General features: G+C 44.2%; 1 long non-coding RNA gene across 1 annotated transcript in view; it reads right to left on the reverse strand.

The window, feature by feature from the left end:
* Window positions 1-4,501, reverse strand: part of LOC310697725 — a 951,570-nt gene extending 947,069 nt beyond the window's left edge. Inside the window, exon 1 of the long non-coding RNA XR_014521166.1 lies at window positions 1,599-4,501. This is a non-coding gene — a long non-coding RNA (uncharacterized lncRNA). The remainder of the gene's footprint in view (window positions 1-1,598) is intronic.
* Window positions 4,502-11,592: the final 7,091 nt, after the last annotated feature.

Below are 11,592 nucleotides of genomic sequence, written 5' to 3' on the forward strand. Positions count from 1 at the left end.
GGATGGGTTGGAAGTGAGGCTAAAAAAGAGGAGAGGAGTAATTGGAAAAATAAATGTGAGGATGAATGGAAGCATATTGGATTGTACTCCAGGTGCAAGAAGTGTGCCTAGAATTGCGGCACACAGTTATTTTCTTGTTTTTTTTGCCTGGATTTTTTGTGTGGGGGTGGAAGGGTAGGGCTCACAAAAGGGTTAGTTGGGAAGGGGTGGGGTGGGGTTTGGTTTATCTCCAGACGGGAATGGTACAAAAGGAGGAAAAAGGAGAAGTGATATGATTGGGAAAGACATAATAAAGAATGTGAATGTTATGTGTACAACTCTTAATGTGAGAGGTTTAGGTAATCAGGTGAAGAGAGTGAGGATTGGGAAGTATATTCAAGAACTGAAGGCTGGTGCTGTATTTTTGCAAGAAACATATAATGGGGGGGGGGAGGGAGGTTACGGTAATTTTCCTGACTTTGGGAAAGGGAAAAATTTATGGCTTCTGGAACTTCGAAAAGTAGAGGAGTGGGAATTGTAATTAAATCCAAAGTTGACTTTGTGGAGAATAAGGTGTTAAGAGATAAGAATGGAAGGTTTGTTTTTGTTCAAGGCTGCTTGGAGGGAGAGCCGGTGGCATTAGCATCAATTTATCTTCCTAACACTTCCGGTGGAGCGCGATCTCGTCGCAAGAGGGGATTGTTCCGTGAGGGAAATCCCGAGCTACTTCGGGGGAAAAGGGGGTGCTAAAGGGCGTGGAGGCCCCCCAAAATACCTCTGGTGGGTGTCCAGAAGGTCAGGATCCCGGCAGGACCAGAAGCGGTTTGCCCGGCCGTCAGGTAGCTTCCGAAAGAAGTGAAGAGAACGGCGGGGCGGAGCGGCAGGTCGAGGGAAGCCATTATCTACTCCCGAGTAGCGAAGCCCCGGTCTTGCAGAGAAAGCGCCTCGCTCTCAAAATAAAAGAAATCCGGGAATAAACTGAAATTGGTGATTAATTAAAGAATAAAAGAAACCCGGAGGAAAAACAAGAATACTGCGGAGTTCAGCTATTATCCGGAATCAGCATGGACGCAAAGTGATTTGCAGAGTGGAGAAAGGGAAAGTGAGTTGCCCTAGCGGCTATTGTTTGTTTCCCTGAAGGACTTTTATTTTGAAAGTATCCTGCGAAAAGAGGATACTCAATGTCAAGAACAGGTTAGAACTAAAATAGGGAACAGAAAGTATCGCTTTGAAAACTGGAAGTACTTATGCCAATATGCCGGCCAAGAGTGCCAAGAGAGGCTAAACATGGAGCCTGGCACGCTTCCCTTGCACAACTCAGCTGCCTGTCCGTGCCGATCCAAAAGTCCTTCGCGTTCTCCTTGGCCGGTAGCAGAGCGATCACAGCGGTTAGAAAGCAATTGCAGCGTGTGGGTAATAAATTCAGAACAGACACAAAGGCGTTCGTTATCTTCTTAGCCTTTTAATCATGAAGTTTAACAGCATAAATTCAGACCTGGCGAAAGCTCGGCCATCCTCCCTCTCGCATAGAGACAGACTGACACACTCAGAGTCAAACCACTCCCGTAAGTGTTTGTAACCACGCCTCAGGAAAAAGACGTCACACAGAACTCCTTAACCCTGTGAGTTCTGAAACCAATAACACCCCCTCTCGTCTTGCATCCTGAGGGAAACTGTGAACCCCTATTTACAGACCTCTTTGAGTTCAACTCACCTCCCATTGCCTTTTGCCTCCCACTGGCATCTATCCCAGGCAATTGTTGAATCCCTTCCACACTCCCAGAATCACACTGTGCGAAACCAACCCACGCACTGGTGACCTGAAACCTCTCAGGTGGAATCCCCTTTGTGGTCCGAGTTGACCGCCGGAGCACAACCTCGGGCGCTCCTCCTGACCCACTGGGATCAGCAAGTGTGTCTCCTAGCACAGAAGACTCCCCCTCTGACTTGCTGCGTCTTCGGGCCTTCTGCACTTGGCTAACAGGAGATGAAGGCTCGCTCTTGGGTTCCCTCTTAACCTGTGGAGAAACCCACCCCTGTGCTTGACCATCATCAGCAACCTGGTCTTCAGCAACAGGCTCCACCTCTTCCTCTCCTTCCTCTCTTTCTTCCTCCCTTTCCTCCCCCTCAGAATCGGACAAGCATTCTGAGAGAAAATCAGAACCAACCCTAGGCCGTGACCAACCACCCTGCTCACAGAACTCAGCATGCTTGCTGACCAGCAGCTTGGTCTGATCACCCTCTGGGTATGCAAACTTCCACCCATTTGTTGCAGGATCATACCCACAGAAGATCATGTCCTGGTACCTAGGACCACCCTCCTTCCGTTGCGCTGTTGGTATTGGCACTGAAGCCTTGGAACCAAACGAACGGAAGAAATGCACCTGTGGCTTCCTCTTGTGCAACAGAAAAAACGGTGTGTCACCTACAGTGTGATTGTAGGACCTGTTAAAAACAAAGCTGGCAAATTTCCAAGCTTCACTCCAAAAGCTCTGAGGCAGCCCAGAGTCACACAGCAAAACCCTGACAGCTTCAGCCAGTGTTTCACTCCTGTGCTCTGCCACGCCTCTCTCTTGAGGAGACTTTGCGCCCGTCACCTGGTGACGAATTCCCTTTTGCTTGAAGAACTCCTTCAGAGCAGACCCAGTGAACTGTGACCCACGGTCGCTCCTGAACTCTTGCACTTTGGTGGAGAACCTTAGTTCCACCTCCGCAACCCAATCCTGGATAAGTTGTGCCGCCTCCCTCTGCGATTTGAGAGAGAAACACCATAAATTCTGAGAAAAATCATCTGCCACCGTTAGCAAAAACCTGGCCCCACCCAGACTCTCACACTTCATGGGTCCTGCAAGGTCTGTGTGAACCAGCTCAAAAGGTTTTGTGGTTACCCTCTTTACCCCGGGATACCTGCACCTTTGTAACTTCCTGCATGCCCTGCACTCTAGGGATCCCTCACATGGTGTGATTTTACAACCTTTGGTGCAGCTGGGCAACTTCTTAACATCCTCCAAACAAGCATGAGACATTCTCTTGTGCCATACATGAACACATGAATCATGGCTGGGAACACTAGCACACTGCGCCTTTGCTTTTCCAGCATTCCCCCCACCCTCCAGAGGTGTTTCCAGAACAAAGAGATTGTTTCTGCATGCCACATTGACAAGTTGTTTCCCCCCTCTGAAAATGGAACAGGTATCATTTTCAAAGCAAATTTTGTACCCTTGTGTCATAAGAGCTGGCACAGATAACAGGCAACAATTCATCCCTGGTACAATGAAGCACTCCAGCTCCGCCTGCAAAACAGAAATATAAATATTTGCAACATTAGAAACTGGCTTTTTTGTCCCATCAGCTAACGTAACAGTCGTTCCAGCTGAAACAGCCCTGCAATTTCGCAGCTCCCCAGCAGATGGCGTTATCAGGTGATGACTGGCTCCCGAATCCACCACCCACTTCACAGCTGTGTCCCTGCTGGGATTGTTTTTCAAAGTTGCCAGAGAAGCCGTGAGATGATAACAGTCTCCCTTCTCTGAGTCACGTCCTTCCTTCGCGCTCCCACGCTGGCCTCCTCTCCGAGACTGGTTCCCATGGGAAACGACCTTGGAGACATCCTGCCCGGCCTCTCTGCTCCTCTGCGGACAAGCCCGTTTAAGGTGGCTGTTAGACCCACAGACATAACATCGGCGAGTGGAAAAAGCCCCCCCTCCGCAACCGGTGGAGCTGGCTGCGCCAGACCTGCCCTCTCGGACACGCCTTTCCTGTTCGTCCGAAAGACGTCCTGTCACGTACGAGAGAGTCAAATCCTGTGGACTCATGGATTCCATAGACAGACACAAATTGTCATAACTTTTGTCCAGAGAGCTGAGCAAAATATAAACCTTCAGCTCCTCTGAGAAGTTGACTTGCAACAGCCTCAACTCATTGAAAACAGAGAGCATCTCAGTAACATGCTGTCTGATGTTCCCACCGGGACGCAGCTTCATCTCAAACAAGCGCCTGGTGGTGTGGATCTTTGCACCAGCCGTGGTTCTGTGGTGCACCCTCTCAAGAGCTGTATACGCCTCCTGAGCAGTTTCAAGCCCCTCAACCAAGAGTAGCTGGGAACCCTCCAAACTGAGCACTATTGCTCCCAGGGCTTTCTGATTTTTCCTCTGCGACGCGTGAGCAGCTGCTATGTCCGCCGCCGCTGCTCCTGCTGCAGGTGGTGGTAGGGGGGGCCCCTGGGTCGCCTCCCACAGCCCCTTGGCTACCAGCCAGGACTTTAGCTTCCGGCTCCATTCGGCCCAATTTTGTCTGTTTAATTTTTCGAAGGGAACTGAGAATGATTCACGATCGTCTGCCATCTCCTCCCCCGGGGGCTAAGCGTACTCACGTCTCGGCAGTAGCTTCCTCCGCCTCCCGGCTCCGGCAGACCGGTCCTCCCCAGCGAGCTCCTTCCAGCCTCAAAGACAGCTCCAGAGCTCCAGCTGGATCCAGCAACCTTTCAGCCGGCTTGCTGGCTTCCCCCACACGTGGGACGTTCCTGCAAAGGCTTCAAAGCGTTGGCAAACTGCCCATAACCTATGCCAATATGCCGGCCAAGAGTGCCAAGAGAGGCTAAACATGGAGCCTGGCACGCTTCCCTTGCACAACTCAGCTGCCTGTCCGTGCCGATCCAAAAGTCCTTCGCGTTCTCCTTGGCCGGTAGCAGAGCGATCACAGCGGTTAGAAAGCAATTGCAGCGTGTGGGTAATAAATTCAGAACAGACACAAAGGCGTTCCTTATCTTCTTAGCCTTTTAATCATGAAGTTTAACAGCATAAATTCAGACCTGGCGAAAGCTCGGCCATCCTCCCTCTCACATAGAGACAGACTGACACACTCAGAGTCAAACCACTCCCGTAAGTGTTTGTAACCACGCCTCAGGAAAAAGACGTCACACAGAACTCCTTAACCCTGTGAGTTCTGAAACCAATAACAGTACTCAATGAACTGAGTGGGGGGGGGAGAGAAGAAGGAACTGTTCTCCACTTTTGCCTCGAAAGAGCAAAGGATAGTGAAACGGAAGAGAAGGTTCCGACGCCATTAAAGAATCTGAAGCGTAGTAATTAACAACGCATTTTGGTGGCTTGGGTTGAATTAACTTATTTTTATTTTTTGTTTGTCAGTCCTGCTTATGTCATTATTGGAATTGGAATATAGCAATATTTAAAAAGACACTAAAATACTGACTCATTTTCTCAAGTCCCCTTTCTTTACTTCCGAATTACGCCATAACAACGGAGGACATCTAGTGGACAGAGTATAACATTGCAATTTGTTTTTTTTCCTTCTTCTTCCAATTTCACGGACTTCTTCCAATTTCACGGACTTTAATCAAAGGGTGCCCTTAGACTTTAAGACAGACAGACGTTGGTCGTTATAATATAGCCCCTCTCCCCCTTTTTGAGCTGGATAATATATATTCCCTTTCCTTTCTGATTACTTTCTTCCTTTTTGATTGGGATTAAAGTGCTAATATTTGAAGTTAGGAACTTGAAGGGACTACAAAATTGAAATTCAAACTGAAAATTGATAATTAAAGCCAAAAAGAAGAAGAAGATTGGGTAACTAAGTGGATTAGCCTGAGTGGAGGCAAGAAGAGGAACAGGACCAGACTCTGCTTGGTTGCTGGAATATTCTTTGGGGTTACATTGGTATTATTTGGGGATTGTGTAAATTTGGTAAACTTACTTGGTATTTTGGCTGAGGGATCATAAATTAGAATTTAGAAAATTGAGATATAAAAATATTTTGATACATAATAGAGGGTTTTGGGTAAATAAGATATAATGTCGAATCCAACAAAGAGGATGGAGGGGGGGGGGGACACCAACAGAAAGAAAAGGATCCAAGCAAGAAATAGACTTTAAAGCAGATATATTAAGAATGTTTGCGGAAATTAAACAAAGTGAAAAAAATTTAGAAGTAAAATTAGAACAAGTAGATAATAAGATTGGAAAAATGGATAAAAAAATGGACGAAACAGTCAATGAACTGAAAGGGCAAATAAAGGAAGTATTTAGAAGAACACAATCCGTGGAAGAGGGACTGAAAAAGACAAGATTAGAAATGAAAGATGTGAAACGTGAAGAAGATAGGATAAAAGTGGAGATGATGGAATTGAGTAAAGCGCAAGAAGAAATGAAGGACGTAATAGCTATGAATGAACTAAGAGAGAGGGAAGTTAATTTGAGACTTAGAGCGGTCCCAGAATCACAAGGTGAAAACATTAAAGAGAAATTGATAACAGAATTAGCTCAATGGATGGAATTACCAGTAGAAGAAATGGCAAGATCGGTACAATCTGCATTCAGATTACGTGTAAGAACAACTAGAGTTAAAAAATTTGTAGGAGACTGCTTGATCACATTTAAGGAAAGGGAAATGAGAAATATGATTCTGCAAAAAAATAGAGAAAAAAGATTGAGCATTAATGGGAACTACATAATAATCTTTAAAGACATACCAATTAGATTACTGAAACGTAGAGAGCCGTATAAAGCACTGGTGCAGACGCTGAAGAAAAATAACATAGAATTTAAATGGGAATTCCCGGAAGGTATTTCATTTACTTACAGAAGCAAGAGGCATAAGCCTAGAAGAAACTGGAAAATTCCTGAGAAAATATAAAGAACTGAGATCAGAAAAAGAAGAAGATAAAGGAGAAGAGGCAGCAGGAGGCGCAGACTCAGAGGAAGAAACAGAAAAGACATTAGGAGAAGAAGAGGAACAGGAGGAAGAAGAAACAGCTAAATTATAAAAGGGGAAACAAATTTATTTAAATTTAAAACATCATGGCGTTAAAAATTTGGAACTGGAACATTAATGGGATGAATGAGGGGAAAAAAGGAATAAAATTCAACAAATCTTAAAAAAAGAAAGCCTGGACATTATTTGCCTACAAGAGACACACGTAGCAAGAAGACACAAAAGAATATTGATTAATAAAAGATTAGGAAACGAGTTTATATCCTCAGATAAAGATTAAAAAAGAAGAGTGGTCATCTATGTTAAAAAACAAATTGAAGCTCAACAAATTTTTAAAGATGAAGAAGGAAGGATAATAGCGGTTCAAATCAAATGGCAGGGAGAAAATCTAATTATAGTCGGGATCTATGCACCAAACGGTAATAAGTCTGAGTTTTACAAAACTTTGAAAGAAAAAATATCTGAATATGTAGATCAGAAAATTATAATACTGGGAGACATGAATGGGGTGGTGTCATTGGAAATGGACAGACTCAGAGATGGAAGAAGCAAGGAAGGGAAGTTACCTAGAACTTTTTTTTCATTGGTTAAAAATTGTAATTTGATAGATATCTGGAGACTTAGACATCCACTGGAAAAACAGTTCACTTACCACTCTGAGCCTAACCAGTCAATGTCCAGAATAGATCAGATTTGGATTTCGAATGAATTAACACCAAGAACTCTTCGGGTAGAAATCCAAGCCAAAATGATCTCTGATCACAATCCAACAAAAATGGAACTAAAAGGTTTGGAAGATAGAACTTTTAGGTGGAGAATGAAAGACTACCTTTTAGACGACCAAGAAATTGTTGAAAAAGCTCAAAAAAGGTTGACGGAATATTTTATGGATAATTTGAATAAAGGTACAAAAATAAAAGTGGTGTGGGATGCAAGCAAGGCTTCTTCATCCAGCAGAATGCCATTAAAAATAAGGGTAGAGAAAAAGGGGAAAAAGATATCTTGAAGCAGATAATGGACAATGAGCAAAAATTAGTTAAAAAACCTAATAATAAGAGAATAAAAGAAAACATTAAAGTTTTGCAATCCCAGTTTGCTATGCTAATAAACAGAGAAGTGGAATGGAACATTAAAAAACTAAGACAAAGAAGTTTCGAATTTGCAAACAAATCAGGAAAATTGCTGACATGGCAGATCAAAAAAAGAAAGGGACAAAACACAATAAATAAAATTGTAGTGGATGGAGAAGAGATAACTAACCCCAAGGAAATAAGGAAAGGTTTCTTGGATTATTACAGAGGATTATATAAAAACAGAGAGAAAAACAACTCGAGGAAAATAGAAAGATTTCTGAAAGAAAAAAAGGTGCAGACGATTCCGACAGATAAAAAAGAGCAACTGAATACCCCAATAGAGATAGAAGAAATAACAGAAGTAATAAAAGAATTAAAAAGGGGGAAAGCTCCAGGTCCAGATGGATTCACCGCTAACTACTACAAAGAAATGAAATTCGCATTGATGACACCATTGAAAGAAGTAATGAATAACATTTTAAAAGAAAGAGAAATACCAGAAACATAGAAACATGCATTTATTACATTAATTCCGAAACAGGACTCAGATTTATTGCAAGTTAAAAATTATAGACCGATCTCACTGTTAAATATAGATTATAAAATTTTTGCAGGAATTTTGGCGAAAAGAATGAAAAACATACTGTTAGAAAGCATTCACGGGGATCAAGCGGGCTTCTTACCTCGCAGGCAAATGAAAGATAATATAAGAAACATAATAAATATAGTAGAATATTTGTCTGCCAGGAGTGAGAAGCAAGCTATATTGATGTTCGTGGATGCAGAGAAGGCATTCGACAATATAATTTGGGACTTTATGTTAAAGTACCTGGAATATATGGAGGTTGGTACAGAATTCTTTAACAGAGTAAAGGCAATTTACACAGAACAAAAGGCAAAATTGATTATAAACAATGTGGTATCAGAAGAAATAAAGATAGCAAAAGGAACAAGTCAGGGATGCCCACTTTCTCCATTGTTGTTTATAACGGTGTTGGAAGTCCTCCTGAACTCAATAAGACAAAATAAGAAGATAAAAGGGATAACAATTGGCCAAAATGAATACAAAGTTAAAGCGTTCGCAGACGATTTGGTAATAACAATAGAAGGCCCGATGAATTCAATAAAAGAGGTATTGGAAGAATTCGAACAATTTGGTAAAGTGGCAGGCTTCAAATTAAACAAGAAAAAGACTAAAATAATGGTGAAGAATATAGACTTAAGTGTAATTGAAGAAGTACAACAACAAATAGAGATAGAGGTGATCAAAAAGGTGAAATATCTAGGAATATGGATAACCCCGAAAAATATAGATTTATTCAAGAATAACTATGAGCCGGTATGGAAAGGAATAAGAAAGGACCTCGAGGTGTGGGGAAAGTTGAAACTGTCATTTTGGGGTAGGATATCTACAATTAAGATGAATGTGCTCCCAAAAATGTTGTTTTTGTTTCAGACTATCCCTGTAATTAAAGGAATTAAGATATTCAAAGAATGGCAAAGAGAAATCTCAAAATATATCTGGCAGGGCAAAAGGCCGAGAATCCAGTTCAAGCTCTTAACAGAGGCAAAAGAAAGAGGAGGTTTTGCCCTGCCAGATTTGAAACTATATTATGAGGCTTCGTGCCTTTGCTGGTTGAAAGCATGGATAAAATTGGAAAAGAAGGAACTGTTAGACCTGGAGGGATTCGACAACAGGTTTGGGTGGCATGCGTATTTATGGCATAAGAAGAAGAAAATTCATAAGGGTTTCGAAAGCCACATCTTTAGAGGTCCCCTGATTGAAGTGTGGGAAAGGAATAGATATCTATTAGAACCTAAAGTTCCACACTGGCTATCCCCACTAGAAGTTATGAGCGTTAAGAAGATTAATATGAGAGGCAACTGGATTACTTACGATCAATTGTTATTCAAAGAAGGGGGGAAATGGAAAATGAACTGTTTCATTTAGTCAGACAGAGAGTAGCAGGTGCGCATATTTCCTTGAAAGAAATTGAACGATTGTTATGTCATATTGCTTGTGAGTGCCCCTGGTACCCAGAAATAGGGTCCTTGGGGATGGAGACTTGGCAAAAAATCGGAAAAACCCTCTTCGCAGAACCGAGGACTCCGATTCATTGTCTGCTCACTTGGCAGAAGTGTGCGGATGCCGTCGCTAGATTAGGTCCCCAGGCATCTCCGTCGGCACCCGCACCAGACAATTCCCCACCAACTGCCCTGCCACCTGCCCTTTCAGCTGCAACAGACAATCTACCTCCTTACCCAAAGCTTTTGCCTCCATCGCAACTTTCTCTAACCCCCCCTTCGCCTCAGCCCACATCCCCCCATCCCCCCTTCCCTCCCTCCTTCGCCTGCTCCTACAGGAGCTGTGCGTGCTGCACTTTTTCAAGCTAGACAGGAAGGAATTCTTTCCTTGGAGGAGGAGGCGGGGTGGGCCGGGGAACTGCCGTCTGCTTTCCCTATTTCTTATACTAACCCTGGCACTGCGCAACAACAAATTATGTATGAGACGCTTCCTTATTCTATTCTGAGAGAATTACTCTCTCACTGATTGGTGCCCTTGTTTGCACCCCATCAGCTCTTTGCGCGTCATGCTTTGCTCCACATCACTCGAGAACATATGGTCCATGGCGCTAAAAAATTTCCTCAAGTCCTTTAAGGCGGCATTCTCCGATGCCATTAAGGGCCTAATCCATTCTCTGGCCCCGCCTTCCAGATGCCCTATCACAAAAGCGACTCTCCCCCCCATCGTCTACAAAGTCCCCTTACTGCAGGTCCAGCGCGTATTGCACTTCTGTCTTAAATGCATTATAATCTCTGGGGTTGCCTGAAAACTTCTGCACTAGTCCCGGTACCTTCCTTGCGATGGGGATGGGCTTCCCCTGGGCATCCTGAGTCCGCCTTTCATCCAGCCGCGCCGCTAGTATAGCCAGTTGCTGCTCCAAATCTCTGTTTCTCTCTTCAAGAGTTGGTTCTCTCCTGGCTCCCTCTCCAGCGCCTGCTCCTTCGGCTTGACTCATGAGGCTGCCTCTGCTGCTCCACGCACAAGCAACTGGGGACTCACAGATTGCTGTAATGGGAATTGGGGTTGCTTGTGCGTAAACTGCCAACTGCTCCAAGCTGGTCGTATAGCTAAACCTTTCCCTGGTTTGACAGCCCTTACAACGCGACTGTCTTAGTCACTGGCAGAATCCGTGAGTGGGCGTCTCCTAAACTTCCTCCAACATAGAAATTCTTTGACACCAAGTCTCCTCCTAGATTCTCTGCGCGGAAGCCTTCTGCGCAGTGTGGGCGTGCCAAGCGGAGGTCCTGTGCTCTCTCCGCTGATTTCACTGGAAGAGTCTCGGAGCCTCCCCTCCGCAGTACTCTTAGCCTCCCCTTTCTCCCTGGTGTCCCCTGGATTTCCTTCCCCAGCGGAAGCTCTCTCTCTCTCCTTGCTAGTTCCCTCCCCTGCATCATTGGAGCGTCTTACCTCTCCTCTTGCCTCTGATGGCAGTTCCCTGACAATATCCAATAAAAGGGAGTCTCCGAGGCTTGCTCGAGAGACGCCTCCCGTATGACACCTACCTACTCGTCTGTCGTTCATTTCAACCCAACAGGGTGTCATTGTTGTAATTGCAGAGTCCTGTACACAGCGGAAGGATGAGCAGTACGTGCCACATGCTTAACTTTGCTTTATTTTCATTTCAATGTTGAGAGATTACAAACATGCATCTTGCCTCTGCGGGAGCAGAGAAGCAACCTCCTTCTCCTCGGAACAAAGAACACCAAGAGAAGAGTGAAAAACAGGAAACCAGTGTACATCACATCC

The sequence above is a fragment of the Podarcis liolepis genome, assembly GCF_965112155.1.
Source record: "Podarcis liolepis genome assembly, chromosome: W".
NCBI classification, from domain to species: domain Eukaryota; kingdom Metazoa; phylum Chordata; class Lepidosauria; order Squamata; family Lacertidae; genus Podarcis; species Podarcis liolepis.